The 22,778-nt window shown below is 33.5% G+C and overlaps 1 protein-coding gene across 2 annotated transcripts in view; it reads right to left on the bottom strand.

The window, feature by feature from the left end:
* LOC111620158 (serine/threonine-protein kinase pak-1-like) overlaps positions 1-22,778 on the bottom strand; it is a 42,889-nt gene that overhangs the window by 16,899 nt on the left and 3,212 nt on the right. Inside the window, exon 2 of one of the 2 annotated variants that reach the window (XM_023362028.1) lies at positions 21,875-21,942. The gene's annotated coding sequence lies outside the window, so the exon portion shown is untranslated. Of the gene's footprint in view, positions 1-9,180; positions 9,436-21,874; positions 21,943-22,778 lie in introns of those variants that run through there. The other variant, XM_023362027.1, reaches the window with a different exon arrangement.

A 22,778-nucleotide genomic window follows, 5' to 3' on the forward strand; every position in this document is an offset into this window, starting at 1 on the left:
CTTGATAGTCCGAGCCATTTTTCAAAATTTGAAATTTTTCGCGAGCCGCAATTAAATACGTATTAAAAAGGTATGCAAAAAATTCCAGATTACAAATTATATTCGTAGCAAGAGTAATACAAATTGTTTCTTCCAGAGCACAATGTCAGCTGTCCATTGCAATGACAGTTTACAAATTCAAAATCGATCTGCAGTCGGTCGATAACGGACGATTACGCCACTGTTTATGTTCGTTCGCGCAGTTTTCCATGAGTCATATCATTCTTAACTTGGACGGAAATGAAATTTGTTACAACGTTGCACTTAATCTTTCATATTTGTTGTTAGTAATTTAAAAGACATTTTGAAACACATAAGGAATGATAATAATTTTTTAAAATATAATAACAGAAAAATGAAAAGGGAACTCGGGTACATTTATCGAGAGCCACATATAATCCTTCAAAGAGCCGCAGGTTGGCCACCCCTGGTATATATTATCTTCATATACTGTATTAAATCTTCAAAATGTTTTAATATTTGTTTACAAATATGAGAAATTATTTAAAACTGTCATTTCTAATATAATTAAATGTATCTCAAGTTTGAATATTTCACATTCAAGAATACATAATACAAATTATTAACAAAAATAACAGTAAGTATTAAAAATATGAAAACATTTACCAGATGATGGATTTGAATTGCCAACTTTTTATCAAACTGATCCAATATTTGCCAAATGAGTTAAACTGAACATACTGATGTAACAGCGGTTAATGAATTTGATAATATAATATAATAATCATTTAAAATTGTAAGTTTATTTATAATTCTCAATAAGTTTTATTGGTAATTTTTTAATAATAAATTAAGTTGGTTTTTAAACTTCATTGACAATTCTTTTTAATATTGAAAGTATAGAAGTCTAATCACACCTCTCAATTTCAGATTGTCATTTTAGCACAAAATTTGTATTTTTGATATTAGATCATAAAATCAAAAATCATTTTTCAAAATCTATCAAATGTGAGATTTTTTAATCTAATACAAAAAATGTAAAAAACAGCTGCTAGATGATGTACGTGAACTAGTGAACTTTCACAAACTAATCTAATAATCTGTCATCTAAAGTGTAAACATTTTCTATTTAAAGACTTAATTTAAATTAAAAAACATTAAATTAAATTATTATTTCTTACAATGGGGGAACAATTTGGTTATATACAGTAATGTTATTTAATTAATATACAAAGTATATTTTAATAATTTATTGCAAAAATTCTAAAGATTTAGAAAAGAAGGAGAAGATCTTAAATAAAGTAATTTTTGACATGTCCTCATTTTTCAAATGATTATACAGTAGAGTCCCGAAAACTCGACCTAATGTGGACCGAAGGGTGGCAGAGTTTGTGAAAATGCCAGGTTATCCGGAATGGGGTTAAAAAAGAATAAGTACAAGTGTTTCCTCAGAAAATACTGTACTGTACTGTACTTGTATGTATTGTTTGCTTGAGAATACAACAGAATAAACTGCCCAAATACCTTTAAACAAAGGAAAAGTACGTACTTTATGAAGGCACAGAGTCTTTACTACATGAAAATGAAAATTAATGAATACACAGTGTACAGTAATTTACCTGATAAGACAGACCTCAGAAAAATACTTTATGAGGCATAAAAATTAACTAGCTGACTTTGCAAAAACTGACTACTTTTTTTGTAAAGAAATATGTAATGTCCTGTTGTCTTCCACAATGCACTCTGTGTTTTGCTGCTTCATCACAAAGACGATGAAGGAACAGTAAGTCCATTACCGACGCACCTTGCTCAAAATACTGAAGGGCGGTTTTGACAGCCTTTAGTCCCTCACTATGTGATATTTTAGGAGCTTGTACAGTGGAGTCCTCAACATCAACATCATCATCATTTTCTGGCATTTTTTCACTAACTGTGACAGCAGCAATAATTTCTGCATCCAACATAATGTCTTACTTGGTATCGTTCTGGAACTACTGTTCAACATCATTTTCATCGACTTCTGCACATCCAGGAACTCTTTCAGGAGGTTGAGTAAGTTTACATTTTCTGCATCATCATGCTCAACGAACTTATTTCCCTCGTGATCAAGGAGTTTTTGCCAGGAATAAACTAGTATTAATGATTCTAACTTGTTCCAGGCGTCTGCCACCCAGCAAACAACATCCAATAGTTTAATTTTCTTTAAGTTCTGGATAAGACCTTGACCAACATTGTTTGCAGAAAAAAGGGAGGATAACAGCTTGCGCTGAGTTATCCGGATTGCCGGGTTATCGAGTGCCAAGTTTTCGGGACTCTACTGTACCTGAAATCTCCTAGTACAAGACATTTTAGATGATATATCACTTGACAAGAACCAAACAAGTGAATTAAGAGATTCTCTTCCTCTTTACTACTGTAATAACTAAAAAACTTTTCTCTTGATATATTTATCCAGTAGCTGATTAACAGAATCCGAAATCTATTAAGTCTAAGTTGTATAATGAGGCTTTTTGTGGAAAAATTAGTCTCACAGTTTAAGTAATTTGCTGTACACCAACCCAAATGTGTTTCAGACAAATTAACTCATTTAGCTGAAGTAGACAATATATCCTGATTCCATAGCTGGTCTGACCTAGTTTGAATTATTGCATTTAAGTAAGTTCTCAACAATGAAGCTGGTCAAGTTGAAAACAAAAAGGAGTAACCCAAGCTTTCAAAAATATTCTTAACTGAAGTAAGCCAACTTTTCTTATCAAATTTGACTGCTGTTAACAAAACATTATTAGTAATTTGGCACAAATCATACGAGGAACTCCATAACTTTTGACCAAAACAGAAAAATAGCCTTGACAAATTTCAATTCCAACGGAGGTCTTCCCAATTCAAGATGAACTGCAGATCTTGAAACTGAACATTCTATTTTAAAAAGTCTCTTGAANCGAGGAACTCCATAACTTTTGACCAAAACAGAAAAATAGCCTTGACAAATTTCAATTCCAACGGAGGTGTTCCCAATTCAAGATGAACTGCAGATCTTGAAACTGAACATTCTATTTTAAAAAGTCTCTTGAAATATTTCATCTGTACTTTTTCTAGTGTGGCCATCGGCCATATAATTTATAGTTTTCTATGTAATATAAGTTAGTCTTAGAAACTCTTTTGTTCTTTATCTTGATTATTTTCTAAATTTTCCCTTCTAATCCGCTTACCCTCGGGGTGGGATTACCATTTCGAAGAAAAGCCCGGTGAACAATAGGAGGAAGACCCAGGGGGTCTTGCAGGAAGGAAAGGGAACTCATTCTTGTACCAGCACGAGAGAGAGCAAGGTGGTAGAAAGGATCGTCCTCGAGCAGCGTGAGAGTGCGTGAAGTGAGTGTGTTACGGAAAGTCAAGAAGGGACACGTAGTGCAAGGAAAAGAAAGGACGCTTACAACCAAAGGAGTCACGACGAACACAAAGAGTGGTGTCTCACCCCAGTATTATACGTACGTTAGGAAAGGAACCCCGGGTATTTCTGTCTTGTTCTATCTTCTCTCCTATCTAATCTTTCTTTCGATAGTTATGAGTAGGTTAAGTTCTAGTTTTTTAGATCTACACGCGCTTGATTGTCGGGGCACGTATAGCACGTGATAATTTTGTTGTAATAGACGGCAAGCCTGTACAAGTGTTTGTACTTGAGAAGTTGGGATCCATAAAGAATCTGCTTCGATTCTTTCTGGCGATAATAAAAGGGAACCGGATTTTATTTTATTTAATTCGTTTCTTTTATTTTGTGTCGGTCTGTTCGTGGAACCCATCACGTATCGCTACAGAATCACCACACTAGTTTAGACAGAAATCCCAGTCTCCAGACCGGAAATAAATAAGTCATCTTAGAACCAATAAAAGTGTAAAAAGTTTAAAGATACTGCTCATAGAACTTAGCCTCATTCGTTTTTGTAGAGTAAGCATATAGTCTGTCTTATTCTATGTCTTTGGCTATTAAATCGAAATGATGATTATATGCACCAGAAGAAGAAAAACGTGTTCCTAGATACTTAAAATGATACNATTTTAATTTTTCCAGGCTATTCCTACCCTTGGTTGGCTTGAAATGAAAACACTATTCTCACTTTGTGCTTTGTACACTTTTATTGTGTATAAATGCAGTGAACTCTTAATTATCAAAGTACAAAGTACATGAACAGTAATATACTATAGCTGTTTCTGTGATAATTATTGATTCCAAGTGTGCTAAATATTTCTGCTTCTCATATCAAACCCATGCACTAATGTCTTTAAAAAATTCACAAGCTAACTGGTTTTACCAGCACACCATAATGCCACTTCAGTCTTCCTTGGTTTCCATAATGTTTATATCAGAAGTTGTGAATGATGATGGTAAAGAACATTGTATTAATAACCCCCAATGACAAGCTAGATATGCCAGTTTATTAGGTTTGCCGGCATGCCAGATTCCAGGTTAATGGAATTTTATTGTAAACAAGCAATTATTTATTGTGACATCATCACAATGCCAAGCTGCAATTTTATTCATATTTTTAATTTATTTAATTTAAAATATATGCTCCCCGCCTCAAATTAGTGAAATAACATGACTTCTGGTTTGCATTGGATGTTCTTATATAGTTAATTGAAGCCTCCTGATCCTAAGGTTTCCAGATCTGGTCTTGTTTTTTATCTATCTAACTTCGTTCTTGACATTAAGGAAAGACAGATGGACAACAGTGGGAATGTATATGTGAGGCTCTGGACAGGTCCGAACCCTCACTAAAATTCGCGGAAAATAATTGTTTTAGAAAAAAAATATATTAGTTAAAAATAGATTTTTATGATATGAAAACGCGACACTAGACAATAGAAGACTTTTAAACAATAGAAGAATGTAAGTCCGTCGATCATTTCCGGTGGGAGATCAAATTAAACTTCGCTTTTGACCTCTCCCGCGCCCTCGAAAGGTTTCGAATTGTCATCAGGTGATGAGGAGAGACCAATCAGAAAGGGGAATCTGAGAGAAAACAGATAAAACCCCGGAAATTCGAGGACGCGACGGCTTCTTCACCCGAAAGTTCCAAGTGACGGATCTGTTGTTGTGTGTGTCTCGCACCTATCTTCGTCTCCATCTCCCGACCTCGGATCGACATCTTTCCATCAACGGAAGTCGACCGCATCGTCCCGGAGTCGTCGAGACGTGATGGAATGGTTCATTCGCGAACAAGGGACACTCCTTCAAAATGGGACTATCTTGGAAAGGAGAGGAAGCCCCAGAGGCCGCAGCCGCCGCAGAACTTCCAAGATCACAGTAATCTTGTAAGCTTCTTTCGTGTTTAATAAACGGTTGTGTTGTTTGTAAACGAAGCATCTATCTCTGACTCAACTGCTTCCAAATGTCATTGATTGTTACCGCTCGGCAATCCAAATGGCAAGGGAGACGATGACGATACATATCACATATTATCGTTCCTTGAAAGTTTTTTAAATTTCTCCCCCCCCCTCGGCCCCACATTGGTGTCAGAAGTGGGATGTTTTGAGGAAGATGAGGTTGCCCCATACCTCATCATCCGCACTCCCTACTTGGTGAGGAAGCTGAGGCCAAAATTCATTTTTGGAGCTCAGGGAGCACGAACAATGAAGACAGAGACTGATGCTTCGTCGTGATTATGTAATTTAAGTGGCAGCCCACTCGTGTTCTTTGACCTTTGGAGAAATGGACAATTTCCCTAGGAGATTGGGCGTGCTGCTGATCAAACGCGTTAGAATTAGATCATCGAACGTCGTGGACGCAAACGACCGATGAGCAATTTAGATTTCGATATAGATTTAGAAACATAGATTTAGAGAGATAAAATAAACCTAGAATAGAAGCATAGGCGTAGAAAAAAAAATTTGCATGCATAGTTTTAATTTGCGGCAGGAGAATGGCAGATTAGGATAATCAATTATCTAATCGAGTTCTCAGTTTTGTTTTGGCAATTTAGCTAAGCAAACAATTGTTCTGCCAAAGCGATCTCTTACAAAATAGTAGAGATACATATAAACTTATACGAATAGAACAGTTTATAGAAAAATATATATGCGAATTCGCAAAAATTAGAATAAGTAGAATTATATAAGAATTTGAGAAAAAAATTGATAAGATAATTTTAGAAAATATATCGAATAATCCGTAAAAATAGACGGACTAATAGAAATATAGAATAAATTCTGTAAATCCAGAAAAAGGATTATGCGATGTAGAAAAAAAAAAGTTATAATTGGCGCGAAACACTTGCTTATGAGTATCCATACGAGGAAGCAGAGAATCACTTTTTTGCGCTATTCTGTGAGTCTGATCCGTTTTAAAAGCGAGCGAGCGAATATTTTAATTAGAAGAAATGAATAGAAGACTTTGTAGAAACAGCGAGAAGAAATTATAAAGTAGCTGTTATATTTTGTGAAAATAGGAAAGTAGAAACGCGCATTAAAACTCAAATAATCCGCATGAAATCACTGGCTTTTTTGGTGATTGTAGGAGCGAAAATTTTGCACCCTTCTGTGAGATTAACAGAAAAAGGAAAACACAAACGACTTTAAAATTTAAGAATAATACAGCGCGACGAAACGTGATCTTTTAAATAATAAGAGGTATATAATTGCACGCGAGTGAAAAAAAAAGAGGAAAGTGAGAACAAAAAAATCATAAAGTCCAAAGAGTAGTAGCATAAGGTTCCCTTCGGAAGACAGAACCTAAGATGACACTGTTTACGACGTAACTACGTCATTTCCCCAAACCGAAGGTCGAAACAGATTATTGCTGCCAACTCGGATCAAATAAAGTATAAACTGTAAAAGGAGAGCTCTTTCTCTTTTGTTAAAGAGAACAGAGGTCACCTTAAATGAAAATGTTTCGAAATAAGAAAAGTAATACAAATTATTTGTCGTGAATTGATAATGTCAATGTTACTTGATTGTAGATAACGGATGATACAACCCGATAATAAGGACAGAACAATGTGTTCTTCGGTGAAAATTTTGTTTAGAAGTAAATATGTAATTTGGTTTGAACCTGCATTAATCGACAGGATATATGTTTGTCGCGAATTGGAATTTGTCAATGGTATTTCCCAGAAAAAGTTCCGACATGAGATGATCACCATGAAGAAACATGTGATCCGATTGTGTTTAAACGAAAATTTTGATTGTAATTCGTTGCAGAATATTGCTTGTACTTGTATTATTGAAACAGTATTTTGTTATGGTAAGAAAACTCGCGTTTTGAAAGAAAAACAGAATTGTCGCGATCGAGTTTTCCTGTGACGAACGTTGGTTAAAGATAGAGTAATTCATATGGTTCAAATTTTAGGAAAATTTCCCTCATCCAAAAATTTATATGAAAAAATAATTATATCAGTCACAACCAAAAACTGGCTTAAATGCACCATTGTGAAGCGGAGTATAGAATGGAAGTAAAACAAAACATGAAGTTGAATGAGGACCTTGATTTGCGGTAATCTGCTTTGGAAGAAAACCAATGACAGAAAACTGTCACTTGTTCAATTGATAACAGTCCGAAATCACTTCCGAATTCCGAATTAATTTTTAATCAACAAATCGATTCTGGGAATCGTAGACTTAGAACAGTGACCTTGATTTGTGACTGACTGCATCCAAGAGATGACAAAGTTGTTACTTGTTCAAAGAACCGACACTCAGATATCGAGTTGATTCAAATAATCGGAAAAATACTTCATCAAATTTTCCCTGGAATTTTGAACAAGGAGATAGCGCCAGCAACAAAAGTACGTAACTCGAAGTTAGGTCAACACTCCATGTACCGGAAGTGACGGCACCTAAGGAAACTTTTACGTGCATTTTCTAAGCGTGACAGATAAAAGGTTGTCCCTCTTTTAGGCTTTAATAGAATTTTGTGAATTATTTATGAATTATGTGAATTGCTCAGTCTAAAAACGAAAAAAAAAACAAGTTTTAGAAAATATTTGTCGAGCTTTTAAGTTGTTAAAATGTTATTCGATGACCGTGATTGTTATTTGAGTGGTTGTAATCAATCTTATAAACAGACGTGATGTTACGCGAACATTTCGATGAATTGTAAACGATTTCTATACCTCTGAAATAATGTATCGAAAAAAAGAACTTTGTAACACGAAACCGAACGCGTGCCAGAGAAAAATAGTTCTCAGGCAAGTGTCACTGTTACCTCACTTGGCAAACAAAGGGAGAAGGGACTGACAACTACCAGAGCTGCCAGCTAAAATGTCGTTATTCCGTTACATTTTAAAATGGCGGGGAGCTCTGTGAGGCTCTGGACAGGTCCGAACCCTCACTAAAATTCGCAGAAAATAATTGTTTTAGAAAAAAAATATATTAGTTAGAAATAGATTTTTATGATATGAAAACGCGACGCTAGACAATAGAAGACTTTTAAACAATAGAAGAATGTAAGTCCGTCGATCATTTCCGGTGGGAGATCAAATTAAACTTCGATTTTGACCTCTCCCGCGCCCTCGAAAGGTTTCGAATTGTCATCAGGTGACGAGGAGAGACCAATCGGAAAGGGGAATCTGAAAGAAAACAGATAAAACCCCGGAAATTCGAGGATGCGACGGCTTCTTCTCCCGAAAGTTCCAAGTGACGGATCTGTTGTTGNAATTCAAAAATTATTTCAGAGATTAATCTACATTTTTGTTCATTTCCCAAAACAGTTTGTTTCTAAAAACCAGAATAAATTGCAAAAATGTGAAAAACTTGACTAATTTATATTATAAATTTACAAAAATAATTTTTCTGATTATTTTCCTAACCAATAAAGAACGGAAATAAGCTTATACCGTTATAAATTATAACCTAACAAATCTTAATTATACAGCTCGAATATTTAAGATGTATACACTCAAAAAGTTTTTTTAAAAATCTCAAATCTGCTAAAAATGGATAAGAAATACAATTTAACACAGATAAATTTCCACGCGTAACAATAAAACTGCAATATAATTTATAACCGTTTATGATTAACACGGATATATTGTCAGATATTAAAATGAAAGTTAATTTATAAACTCAATTCCTGTTGAAACTCAATTAAAAACGATATTTCCCTTACTATTACACACACAAACTCTTAACAAGTTAACCCAAAAACACGTTTTAAATACCGTATATCAAAATTAATCAATTTCTCACCTGTTTATAAAGGGAAAAAATGATTTCAATTACATATAAAACTTGACTTAATGAATCTTCTTGGAATGTATCGCATGAAATAAATAATTTTACACAGGGACAACAGATATATCCTACAAAATTCTACATTCGGCAACTCCAACTGATAACGGCCGCCATTTTACAGGAAGCGTAACAGGAAATCATGAATATTTCTCCTTATAATGAAATTATATCATACGTTTACCTTCGATTATAATTTTAGAAAATTATGAAACATATATGTAGATTAAGTTTTATTTATCTGACATTCTTTGCGCTTTCTAATCAAGATTTTATGAAAAATTAATTGCTATGTATGAAATTAATTGAAGGTTTGTATGAAGCAATAAACATTGTTTACTATATTTTTAATAAGGTTTTTAATAAAACTAAATTTTATTTTGCAATTATTTATTCATTTTAACACGATATTGAGAAATTTTTCACGTCGTTATTACTTTGGTCGGCTCGTATTTTGCTTAAATTTAATAAAAAAATAATAATAATAATTAAAATTATTTCGGTATAAATTAGTCGGATTTATTAATTATGACTATCTTAATCAGAATCAGGAAACGTATACGCTGTATCGAATTAATCATAGACCAGCTGAAACACAAAAATACTCAATTTCGCACTTTTTTTAATTCAAAAATTCTGCTCAAACTGTTTTTAAAAAACTTGGATTAATTGAATTTCTTAAAAATAATATTTGCTTATATGTGGGCTTTTTTTCAGTCTTCCCGCCCTATGGGCCTGGCCCGAACCCGTAATGAGGCAGCCGGTGTGGTGAAATAAGGATCCGACATACCCGGACGGACCATCTCTCGAAAAATTCCTGAAGTTTTCCGGCCCGTTCGATTCAGAGCGGTATGTTGCCTTCTGCTACAAGGGTCTAGACCAGGGGTAGCGAACCTGTGGCACGTAAAGAGAATTCATCTGGCACATAACCATGGGCATAGCCAGAGTTTTGTTATGGGGGCCTAGTACAGGCCAATCTGACACAAAATTGAATTATTTCAAATTATTGTTCATTAAAATGAAAATTCCATAAGAATCGACAATAACTTAACACATAAAATATGAAGCTTCCTTTAATCATAAAATTGGGCACAGGGGGCCGTTGATTTTTTTTTTTTTTTTTTTTTTTTTTATTTTTTTTNTAGCCAGAGTTTTGTTATGGGGGCCTAGTAGAGGCCAACCTGACACAAAATTGAATTATTTCAAATTATTATTCATTACAATGAAAATTCATAATCATAACATTGGGTACAGAGAGCCGTTGACCTTTTATTTTATTTTTTTTTAGGATTCAGAATTTTCAGCTTCAATCTTTTATTTCATTTTGCAAATCGGCTCAACACTTTTTCGGCTGTGATTTTCTGGGGTGGGCACCAGGTTAACTGGGGGGGCGTTGCCCACCCAGGCCCCCTCGCTATGCCCATGCACATAACGTATCATACGATTTCGATTTATCATCTGTCTTTTTTACATTTATTCTAATTAAAGCGCATTCGTTTAGTTTCTTTATCGTTATTCGAAATCTAAAACTTTTGCACGCATAAACATCTTTAAAGTTAGGTGTAAGGTAGCCGACCCGGTGGAGATAGAGGACTTGAAACCCATTTCACGGCACTTCTGTAAGGTTGCCGTCTCCTAGGTGGGATCTATTAATCCCGCGTCAGGATGAACCTAAGAGAAGGTTGTATGTGGGCTGTGACGGAGGAGGCAAATGATGACAAGTGTTTTACACAAGAAAGCTGTTTATTTGTTAACATTTATGCTTACATCGACAGTCCTTCATTAGGGTTCTTCTCGTCGAAGATTCGGAGAGGCGAGGACTTCGGCGTCTGTCTGGCCCCGGGGCGGACGAGATGAGGTCACTGAGCAAGGCGGACGATCGGAAGGAGGAAGCGGTGGAGTCCAAAGTTCTTGGCAACGACACACGACAATTTAAATCACGACCTTTTGTGGACTACGGAGGAGACCCCCCGACCTTGATTTTCGGATTTTTATAGTTTTTTCTCCCACTATTCGGACTTCTGATTGGCCCCTCGTCCCCTTCCTCCCTTCCCGATTGGTCTCTCTTTTGTTTTGGGGAAGACCGAGACCGACTCGGGTCACGGGAAAGGTCCGATTCCAGGTGTCTGCTCGCCGCCTTTCTGTCGATTGTTTTTGGGGATTGTTGACAAAATTGCAAGATTCGCGCTCATAATTTAACTCCGCAACTCGCGATTTCTGTCATCTGGGTACTCGAACGATCATATGCAATGATTTATCTCTCTTAAATCTTTCCCTCTTTTCAGAAATTGTTTCCCTAGATTGACTGTTTATGAGTGCTGGGGTCAAAGTTCTACCTGCATATGACCACTTGTCTCTGACTTATAACTTTTCATTCTGACATTGACAGTTCGTTTAACACGTGTTGGAGTCATCCGAGACTCGTTGTCTACATTTTGTGCCGCGTTGTTTAAATTATGGGATTTTCCTCCCCCTCTCATATTTAATCTATCGTTATTATTTAAACATAGGAATATCGCGATTTACATGATTCGGACCTCGGTTGGGTCCTCACATTATATATACAGTACCTAATTTATATATAATTATATGTACGGTACCTAATTTATATATAATACTGTACAGACGATAGTAAACTCAATTTACCCTCCTAAACTCTCCGTAGCGTGACGCTGGACGGCGGAAAGTAGTTCGGCTGCTCGTCCGCGATGACGTTTTACGCGTCCCTTTTAGCGTCTTTATACGAATATTGTCGCAATTTTTTAGCCGCGTTATAGGAATCCCCGTTATAGGAACCCGCGTTATAAAGGTCTACTGAAATAATTTTACAACACCAAATGGTACAGCGATGAGAAACAACAAGGCTTTTGTAAAGTTGGCTACAATCTCACTGTTCGACGAGTTATTTAATGTTAATAGATGTAAACGTACTCTTTTAACAATGTTCCTTACGCCAAGGAACATTGACAGTACGTTTAACTATAAAGATTTAACTAGAATGCAAAAGTATTTAAATTTTGGATTAAGATCAACAACAACAGTCATCGAACAAGCGTTTAAATTCTTACGTATTTAGTTTTTATTATTTAACACTAGCTTATCCGTCGCGCATTGCTGCGATCTCAGAAGAAAGGAAATTCAAGCAAACTCGTTATGATAAAATTCAATTTACATTTTATTATTTTTATTGAAACTTATTATTATTATTCATTTTCATGGGAAAAACATTTCAAAGTGTCGTTTCAATTCTATTTATTTATTGGAGTGTTTGTGGATACACGATATTTTTTGTTTTTCCCTCTGGTGTGTACACGAATAAATCGGAAGGTTTTTCGACGCGTGAGCCGGCCACATACAGTTGTCCATGCGAGAAGCACGGATTTTCCAAATTTAGCTCACACACTCGCTGCGATTGTCAGAAGTGCGATATTCCCCATTTTTATATATATTTTTAAATCCTTTATAATTTTCATTATTTAATTGCTCCTTCCTTTCTTCCTTGGCACGTTGTGAAATTTCTGAGAGTTGGATAATAAACCGTTTTATTGTAATTTGTCTTTTTAAATTATTTTGAGTCGATATTAAAATTTGGAAAAGGGGGGATACCTAGATCGGTAAAATACGCGAATTTCTTCCTACAACTTCGGTTGTTGTTCGGGGTACAGTTAAGGTTTTAACGAAGCTCGAGCGAATACATAATTAGCAAAAAAAAAAAAGTTGAAATAAAGTGATTAAACAAAAATTATTATAAATATCGTAAATAACAGTTCACAAATGCATATATAGAGATATTTTTTTTAAGGGGGGAAATGGTCTTCACAATTTGAAATCGATCGGACACACTGTGCGCGAATGCTCGTGTAAACGCGCGCCATCTATCGTAGGATAAATGTACTTCGCGGGAGTGTATTAAAAAAACTTTCCAAAGTTTTATGGCAATCGTACTATGCCACAAACCTTCGCCAGAGTATATTAAATAACTTCCAAAGTTTCACTGCAATCGGATAAACGGTGTGGCAATGCATGAAGGACACACACACACACAGACACACATACATTCATTTTTATACATATAGACAAGAGTTCCCAAATTTTTTCGGCCGCAGACACCTTTACCAAAAACTTTTAAAACCGTCGACCCTCTAGACCAAGGGTTCAACTGGGGTCCATGTAACATTACCGGGGGTCCACTGAAAAAATTCCGAATTGGGGTTCATGGTGATATTTTAGTGGTCTATACTCTATAGGGTAATTCAGAACAATTGTTTTACTGAAAATTAAATTTCTACAGTATATACAGTATATTGTCAATTTATTTATTACTCATTTCTTGCACAAGGTTTAAATATAAATTATTTAAAATATTGAATACGTAAACGGCATATATATCTCATTGACAAAGGTCAAAGAAATTATAAAACTGGGGTCTATTAAGAGAATCTTATACCATCAGCGTCGTGTTACTTGACAGTGACATTTCTGAACGTTTTGCTCAGTTTGTTCCAGATCTTGAAGATTATGGAGGGAGGCTATAAGTTTATAGCCTTTCTCCATAATCTTCAAGATCTGGAACAAAGTGGAAAATTTATAGCCTCCCTCCCTAGCGGTCTTCGTACCCTGAACACTGGGAATTCGGTCGTGAGTTCGCGCCTCGCTCGGACAGGCTGGCCGCGTGGAGTTTTCCGGGTTTTCTCCACGTCTGTAACGCCTAAATACCGTGTTTCCCCGAAAATAAGACATCCGCAGAAAATAAGACCTAGCACAGATTTTGCTGAATTGCGAAATATAAGATCTCCCCCTGAAAGTAAGACCTAGCGAAGTTCTTTTTTAGTCGTAACGGTCATCGACAGATGGTTGAAAGTGGCCGTTGGCTTTTTGAAAGTATAGCCACTGATTGGTCAGCAGACAATTACGCCACACGGCTTGATTTGCATAAGACTATGGCTTGGGAATCACAGATTTGCATAACGTTACGGCTGGTGATGGCTAATTGGTGACCCCACATGACCTTTGCATAGTGCTACGGTTCAGTAAGCACTAATTGGTCATCGACGCTATAAAAAGGCGACAGTTCGACACATCGGATATACGTCACTCTCGTCTAAGTTCGACTTGGGAATTTTTTTGTTCAATAATAAATGTGAATTCTTCTTCCTGGAAAAAATAAGACATTCCCTAAAAATAAGACCTAGCGCATTTTTCAGAGCAAAAATTAATATAAGACACTGTCTTATTTTCGGGGAAACACGGTAGGAGCCAATTTCCCCTAAAAAGACCTCCCGGAAGCCATCCCCATAGGCAGATCGCCCAAGTGTTTCGTTGCCATAACTAAACAAACAGAGGTTTTAAAAGTGCTAGTTCATAAATACAGTAGTTACTTTTTCTGAAATTCAGAGCTTCAGTATTAAAAGATTTTTCCAATTTGAAACAATGTAACGAAAAAAATATAAGGTTTTCTTTTCTGTGCAATGTATGGGACTCCACAAAAAAAAAATTAAGAGGAAAAGGGGTCCATGGGTAAAAAAAGGGTTGAGAACCCCTGCTCTAGACATTTACTTTACTTATTCAATTAATAAACTTGTACAGTACTCGATATTAATTAAGTACGTATTGAAATCATAGATATTTTGAAGTAACATATAGCAGTGGTAAGGGCGTCTATTTTTGCTGTCGTTGACACCCAATTTTTTTATTGAAATTATCGACCCTAGAAAGTTCAAATCGACCCCACGGGGTCGATATGGACCAATTTGGGAACTCTTGATTTAACAGATTGAAAAGTAACGTCATAATCAAGAATTATCAATCTTCACGAGTCCATCCATGAACGCAGCCAGCTTGATAAAGTGAAAAAAGCAATTTCCGAGACCCGTAAATTATAGTCTCAAATTGGATGTTCGCTTTACATGCAGCGATCTTATTAGCAACGATTTCGTTTTAAATGTTGCAGCACTGTTGAATTTAGCAAACGACACGATAGTTACTGAACATTTCCTGAACGATGAGTGACGTATACAAGAGTCTAGCTCCAGAGAGAGCATTAGTTCTAAATTATGCCGCTACGGCGAACGGCTCCAATCATGGCAACGGAATTTGTGTCAGTTTTGTTTATGGTTGACGGCGAAAAAATATTTTGCTAATACATAGTGGATTGTCCATCGTATAAAATGTAATTTGAAATATAATCATAAACAAAGTTTAAATAGACATATTAAAGCAAAGCATATAAAAGACTGTAGCAGGAATCATAAAGATATTAAATTATTTAAATAGCGTGTTTTCGGGTAAATTTCATATAAAAGATGAAATATTGTCACACTTCAGCTAGATACACGATATCGATATTACTATTTCTAATTATAATCAGACATTTATTGCATTTAGTGATTTTAAGGAATGGAAAAAGAAATATGAAGTGGAAAATACCATTAAGTACAATTTAATGATTGGTACAGAAACGAACATTAAGCCTTGGCCGAGCAGTCAAGGTGGCAGCCTACATCTGTGGGGGACCCGGGATCGATCCGGACGGGTCAAAGAATCCCCAGGAATTTTTCGAGGCGTGGTCCGTTCGGATTTGTCAGGCCCCGTCCCTCACAACCCGGTCGCCCCATTGTGGGCCTGGCCGAACCCATAATGGGCCTGCTTTAAGAGGCCCTCTTAGTGCCCACAGGGCGGAGAGTAAAAAAAAAAAAGTGTTCTACATATTATAACTGCATTGATCTGGTTACTTCATAAGTAAGGGAAAAGGTATTCGTCATTTAAAAATACAAGGAAGCAAAAAATATGATGGTTATGAGTGAGAGGAGGTTTTAGTCTTAAACCGTCTTTTCTCTATAACTATCCTAAACCTCCTTTCCAAAATAATGTAATAATTCCCAAATATTTGAAAAAACTTCCAAAAGAAAGAAAAATCATCATCAAAAAGCATTGCATATAAAGGACTGTAGCAGTCCTTTATATGCAATGCTTTTAAGGGTAAAGGATAAAGGTATTAAATTATTTAAATTGATAGAAAAAAAGCAAATTTAATTGATTGCAAGATAATTTTATTTATTTCTAATACCTGTGTATCTCAGTGATTTATTTATTTATTAGGAAGTGTCAGGATCGATTCGATGCGTCAGGTTCCATTCTACAAAAGACAAGTGTCAATTACGGTTTCCACCCGGCCGGCTTGATCGGCTATTTTAAATCAAAATCTGTAGTTGGCAAAACAGTTTAATATGTAAAGAAAATTATATTTTAAATTAAAAATGTAAAATAAAATTATTTTTAGCATTCAGTAAGTTCATTTATAATGATAAAACAACCTTTTCATTATAATTATGAAAATTTTTGTTATGATTCGTATTAAAATTAAGAAAGTTAAAATTAGCAACATTTACAGGATATAATCCTTCACTTTTATTATAAAAGTATAAACTTTCTGAAGTTGAAAGATAATCATTTATTTTAAATATAGCAAATAATAGTTTTTAGGCTATATAGCAGTGGTTCCCAACCATTTTTCATTAGCGTACCCCCGTGGCATTTGTAACTTACCAACGAGCAACGCATGCGCAAATCTCGCACTGCCTGTTTGTAGAGAGTGTCGCCATTTTGAATTTTATTTTGACTGTTTTCGGTCCCGAGTACCTACAAGTCTGGTTTTTTTTATGCGCGCATGATTAGGGCACCTAATACTTTGTGCCAAATTGCAACTTTTTACATGTACTCCTTCATACCTCTAAGCTGGTAACACAGCAGGCAGTACGATTTTATAAACAAGACATAGTCCTATCAATAAAAAATTAATAAAAATACTGAATAAATAATGAACAAAATTACAACTTGTAGAGAAAATCTGGAGAAACTAGCTATGTCCTTTTCCTTGCTAATAATAAAAAATACTTTTTATAAACAAAACAATACTTTTTTCAAACAACACGTGGGGATATTGTTGAGAGATAATAATAATAATGGTAACACACCCACCATCAAAAGTCCATAGCATAATCACTAATCACACATAATGGTATGCCCACTACCATTGACCGACTGCACAACATTTATTGATCTGTTGCATTGTACAATTGGCAGCATAAGTTTTTATTTCTATTTTTGCATTTTGAAATGCAAAGTTTGTGATTGTTGCAAGGAACATTTTTTACCTAATAATGTTTTAATAATATTAATTTGTGTTACATAATAGTTATTATGGCAGAAAAAATAATATAACTTTTTTTCTGTACCCCTAAACAACCTATCGCGTACCTCCAGGATTACGCGTACCCCGGGTTGGGAATCGCTGCTCTAAAATATCAAAAAATGAAGAATTTTTCTAATCTTCAGCATTAATTTAACACATTTTTATTTTCTAAATAACAGTAATCTCAGAACTTAATTTTGTCATATTTCAATCAGTCTACTAATGAACTTTTATTTATAATAAAGATTTGTTGTCAAAAACTACAAAGAATAACTAACGTAACATCACTCCAGGTAAAGATGTTTTCCCCAAAGAATGATATCTCCACTTACAACCACTTGTTTGTATTCTCCTGGTGTGAAATGTGAACAAGCACTGAGAATACCTGGAGGAATGGGAGTGTTGCTTGTTTCACACACAAAATATTTACATATTTGTGTATGGTGGTATTTGTACATTATGCAGCAAAATGACAGCAGAAGAAATGACCCAGTCATTTCCAAAGGAATAAAAAAGCATTCATTTCCAACTTCCTTTATTCACCAGAAAGAAATATAACTCTGACTTTAACAAATTTAATCATTAGATATTCTTTTAAAAAATTATACATATATTTTAAATAGATAAGAAAAAAAATGTTTTAAAAATTATATATGCTAAAATATTTAAAATATTTTCTCTTATTCAATTGTGCTTGTTGGGCTGAAATTTGAAAAAATTGTAGATTAAATCTCACTGTCATCCATCCCTCTTTCCTTAATCTAGAGAACAGAGTTAGATGAAAGACTAGATCAGATATGGAAGCCTTAGGACAGGAGGGCCCAATTAACTATATACGAACTTTCGATGCAAACTGGAAGTCACATTATTTCAATTCAAAACTTCCCCTGAAAGCAGTTACTAGATGACTGGAACGACTCTATTGCTAACAGAAAAGTATGAGTTACAGGGGCAAGACACTTCAACATTAATTTGAGGTGGAGAGCATATATTTTAAATTAAATAAATTTAAAAAATGATTAAAATTTGCAGCCCAGCATTGGACAATGTCACAATAAATAATTTCTCATTTAATTTTTAATTGAATTTGCTTCAATCATCATCTGTGATTCTTCATTCTTTTTTTTTAATCATCATCTACTCTGCATTTAGATGATTATTGAAAGACAAAAACAAAAGCAAACTAAATTAAATCTAATTTTAAAATGCTTAGTTTACTTCCAAAATACAGGCATTCTTCATAGAACATCTTCCATGTTAATATTTTTTCTAATAGAACATCTCTTGATTTTTAAACTCCAACTTCGTAGATATGAATACATTTCAATAAAACTTACATAGTGTTTCAATTTGTCTCCAATTTTATTTGGAATGTACAAGAGGCATACATAATAGAAGACCAAAAAAGTGCCATTAAAAGTTGGGAGAATGAGCAAAAGCATAGTAATTTTGACATAAAACTTTCAAGCCAGAGGTAACAGTAACTGTGACTGATGACACTATTGATGTGCAAGAACAAAAGACAATAGACCAATAAAATGGCAATGCTTCTCCAGCAGTTCATGAAGCAAGAGCAGTGTAGTATTGTCCAATCTTTTGACAAAAACCAATTGACATACATTTGCACATGCAGGCAAGAAGATAATTACATTATTTGTACAGTTGTGTGCAACTTGAGTTCTAAGGTTCCAAAAACAGCCACAGTTCTGTGGAAGATCCTCTATGGCTGGGACCACAATGAATGCCATTGAGAATCTTCCACAAAACTGGCTATTTTTGGAACCTTAGAACTCTACTTGTACACTTGTGTACAACTCATGTGGTCATCTCCTTAATGTACAGTACCTTCATGTGCCAATGGATGTTGATTGAGTTTTGTCAAAAATTGGACAACATTACACTGCTCTTGCTTCATGCACTGCTGGAGAGGCATTATGTCAGTCCATGATCTTACATCTTTACACATCAATAGTGTTGCCAGTCACAGTTACTGTTGCCTCTGACTTGGAAGTTTTGTGTGTCAAAATTACTATACTATTGCTCATCCTCCCAATTTTTTATGGCACTTTTCCAGTTTTCTATTGAATGTGCCTTGTATCAGAATCATTTGTAGATGTTTTGGAAAGAGTGTTTTCTTGAAGCTTTAAGTCTTCACCTCAATTAGTGAGTAATAGTTTACTACAAAAAAATTTCTTTATTGTTGTATGCTATTTGCTGTGCCATGCTGTAAATATAATATTTATGGTTGTGGCATAGAAACTGTACTAGTATATGTTACTACATACACAGAAACTGTTATCAATCACCAAATAATATGATTTGTTACTTAACTTATATGTTTTATTTATGTTTTAGCATATTAGTTGATATTGTAATACATTATAATTTTTTTCCATTTAAATTAATGGAAATATGCTCCCAGTTAGTATTTTCTTACAGAACACCTGGTTTTCAACAGTAAATTAATTAAATATTTGTAATTTATTTCTGTACAGTAAAGTTAAATCATCACATCACATATTATATACTAAATCAAATAAAAAAAATGTGAATAAAATATACTAAGAAAATCTATACAAGTGAAATAAAAAATTACATAATCTTTCTACATAATATTTACAGTCACACACACTTTTTTGTAGGAAATGTTTCTTGTTTAATAAAAGATTCTTTCATATGTTTACTTTTACGTGGTCTTAGATTATATTTCTTGAATGATTGCTGGAAAATTAAAAGAATTTGTTATTAAAAGGGTGTGACAAAAATATGATATACAATATTAAAATTAATTAGATAATATATAAAAACTTCAAAAAATAAAACTACAGTATGATCTTGTTTTATGTGGGGTTTCATGTCAACAGATACTAAGTAAAATGGAATTCTGTGTAAATTTGTGCTGTACTTAGTCCCAGATGTTTGCCTATATACTTGTACAACTATTTACAATTAATTTAAAAACTTTAAAATACGTTTAAAACATTTTAATTATGTTTTTACTCTACTGAATAAGATTTTAGTTCAGCATTTCTGAATATAGAGAGCAAAATTTTATCACAGCATGGTGAATATACTACTTGAGAAAAATGATGCAACTCAGGATATTACATGGTGAGTAGTATTCATTAGTTCTCTGTGTTTAGCATGTCAGTTGCTGGAGTAGAATGGTTTGCTGATTTAAGAGTCAAATTCATTGTTATTTATTGCATGAGATTAAAGTATTAATAGCCAGAATTACTACTATGCATCCAAGGATTGACCTGAACTGTTTGTCACTGACATAAAAAATAAGATTATACTGTATTATATCAAAAGATTGGATTTTATGATGTAGCCAGTTTTTTTTATAGCATGTTGAACTTTTGCTTATTAAAAAGCTTATTTTTATATATGAAAAGTACTAATGATCAGTTTTAAGAAGTTTATAATGTTAAATATTTATAGAAGTCATCTAAAAATTAAATATTTATAACTATTATGGGAAAAATGTTCTCTTAATGATCATTACAAAATCGTATTTATATGATTTTAATATAAAGTGAACACTTAATCAATATATATCAAATATATATATCACAAACTCAGTTAAATTCAGCTTTTAATTTTAAATCCAAAGTTGATTGACATAGTTTTTTGACCAGTTTGTTTATTCCACTGAGTCACTGACAAGCAAATTCAATGCTTTCTTTTAAGAATGTGTCATTATTTTGTCTATAGAATGTATTATACTAGTTATGAAAATCTTATTTTCTTTTATCTATAGAAAATTATTATTGAGGTTACAAGTAATATTTTAAAGAAAGTTGGAGATATCTCAACAACAAAGATAGTTTTACTGTTTCTGAAGCATGAGCTTCAGCATGCATGATCCTTCTCTCCTCCCTATGAATGACTGCACACTTCAAATGTACAGTGAGACTGATACAGAGAGAAGATAAGTGCATGAGTATCATGGTATGCATAAAACAAGAAGTGTAGCATCCTACCACTAGGTAAAGTGAATTGTTACTGAAAAAAGTTCTTAGAGAATATTGATTCAGTCAAACAAAATTATATAACATTGAAATGATATGTTTTAATTTTGCATTAGAATTATTATTTACATCAATAAACAATAATTTCAAAAAATCTATATTATTATATAATCCATTTCTAACATACCATAAAATTTGTTATATCTTTTCAAAAGCACATTAAATTGTATGAATAAAATTATCTATATTAATAACAAACAAACAAAACAATAGAAAGTTCTCTTTGCTAACAGATAAAATTACATTTTCACTAATAATACAATAATAAAAAAATATTAAATTGTGATATTATGAGTTAACATATAATTTTTATAAAAATGGAATAATAATTAATTGACTGGTAATATTTCATTACTTACTAATTTAATTTTTTTATAATTAAAATATTTACATTTAAAAAGTAATTTATAATACATTAATTACTTACTGCTTCAGAATAATCATATGAATTTTCACTAATATGTGATAATATTGATGATTTTTCAGAAATATTTTCTAGAAATATAATAATTTTACTTTAGAATCATAATATTCTTAAGGTGGCATTGTATAGTTTATGATTAAAAATTATAAATAAATTTATGTTACTGAATTTTAAATAATAATTGTTAAGAAAATATTTCTATTAATGTAAACAATTTATTTTAGACATTAAGGATTGTGAATTCCTTTAAATTATTACAATATACATTCATCAAAAAATAAGAATAATCATTAATTTAGCCTATATCTCAGGAACCACTGATCAGAATAGCATGAAATAAAGCATCATATTTTTCATGCAAAAATCTATTAAAAAGCAAATATTTAATCTAAATAATGTCAAAGATTCCCTTAAGGACATATCCCGAGATATCTCGGGAAAGTTACATAGCATTACATAAAATGCGGTCCTTAAGACCATTTTTGAAATTTTTTTTTGAATTTTTGGAATGTTTTTTAAGTCTCCAAATTTTTTCAAAATTTTTTTCCCGCGCGAACAAATTTAATCGCGATTTTAATTATCTTTAATGACACACGCTTCACACTTAATTGCTTTTTAATAGTTTTTTAATGGGAGTTTGATATCAAATTTCATTCATCGTTCTAATGTTGTAGTGCATGGATTTTCCTTCGGTAAAGTTATTTAAAGCTAGTTTCTGATGTCAAAAACGACCTCAGATAGTTTTTTAATTTTTTTAATTAATAGATTTTATTATATATAAGTTTAATTAAGTTGGGGGTCGGAATCGCAATAAAAATTTTAATTTTTTAAAAATATTTAAAAATATACGGCCAGCTAGTATTCACCCTACTATAAACCCATCGCCTCCCGAGACTTCTATGAGAAT

This window comes from Centruroides sculpturatus, unplaced genomic scaffold, assembly GCF_000671375.1.
Source record: "Centruroides sculpturatus isolate CEXI.00-Female unplaced genomic scaffold, Cexi_2.0 scaffold202, whole genome shotgun sequence".
Lineage (NCBI taxonomy): Eukaryota > Metazoa > Arthropoda > Arachnida > Scorpiones > Buthidae > Centruroides > Centruroides sculpturatus.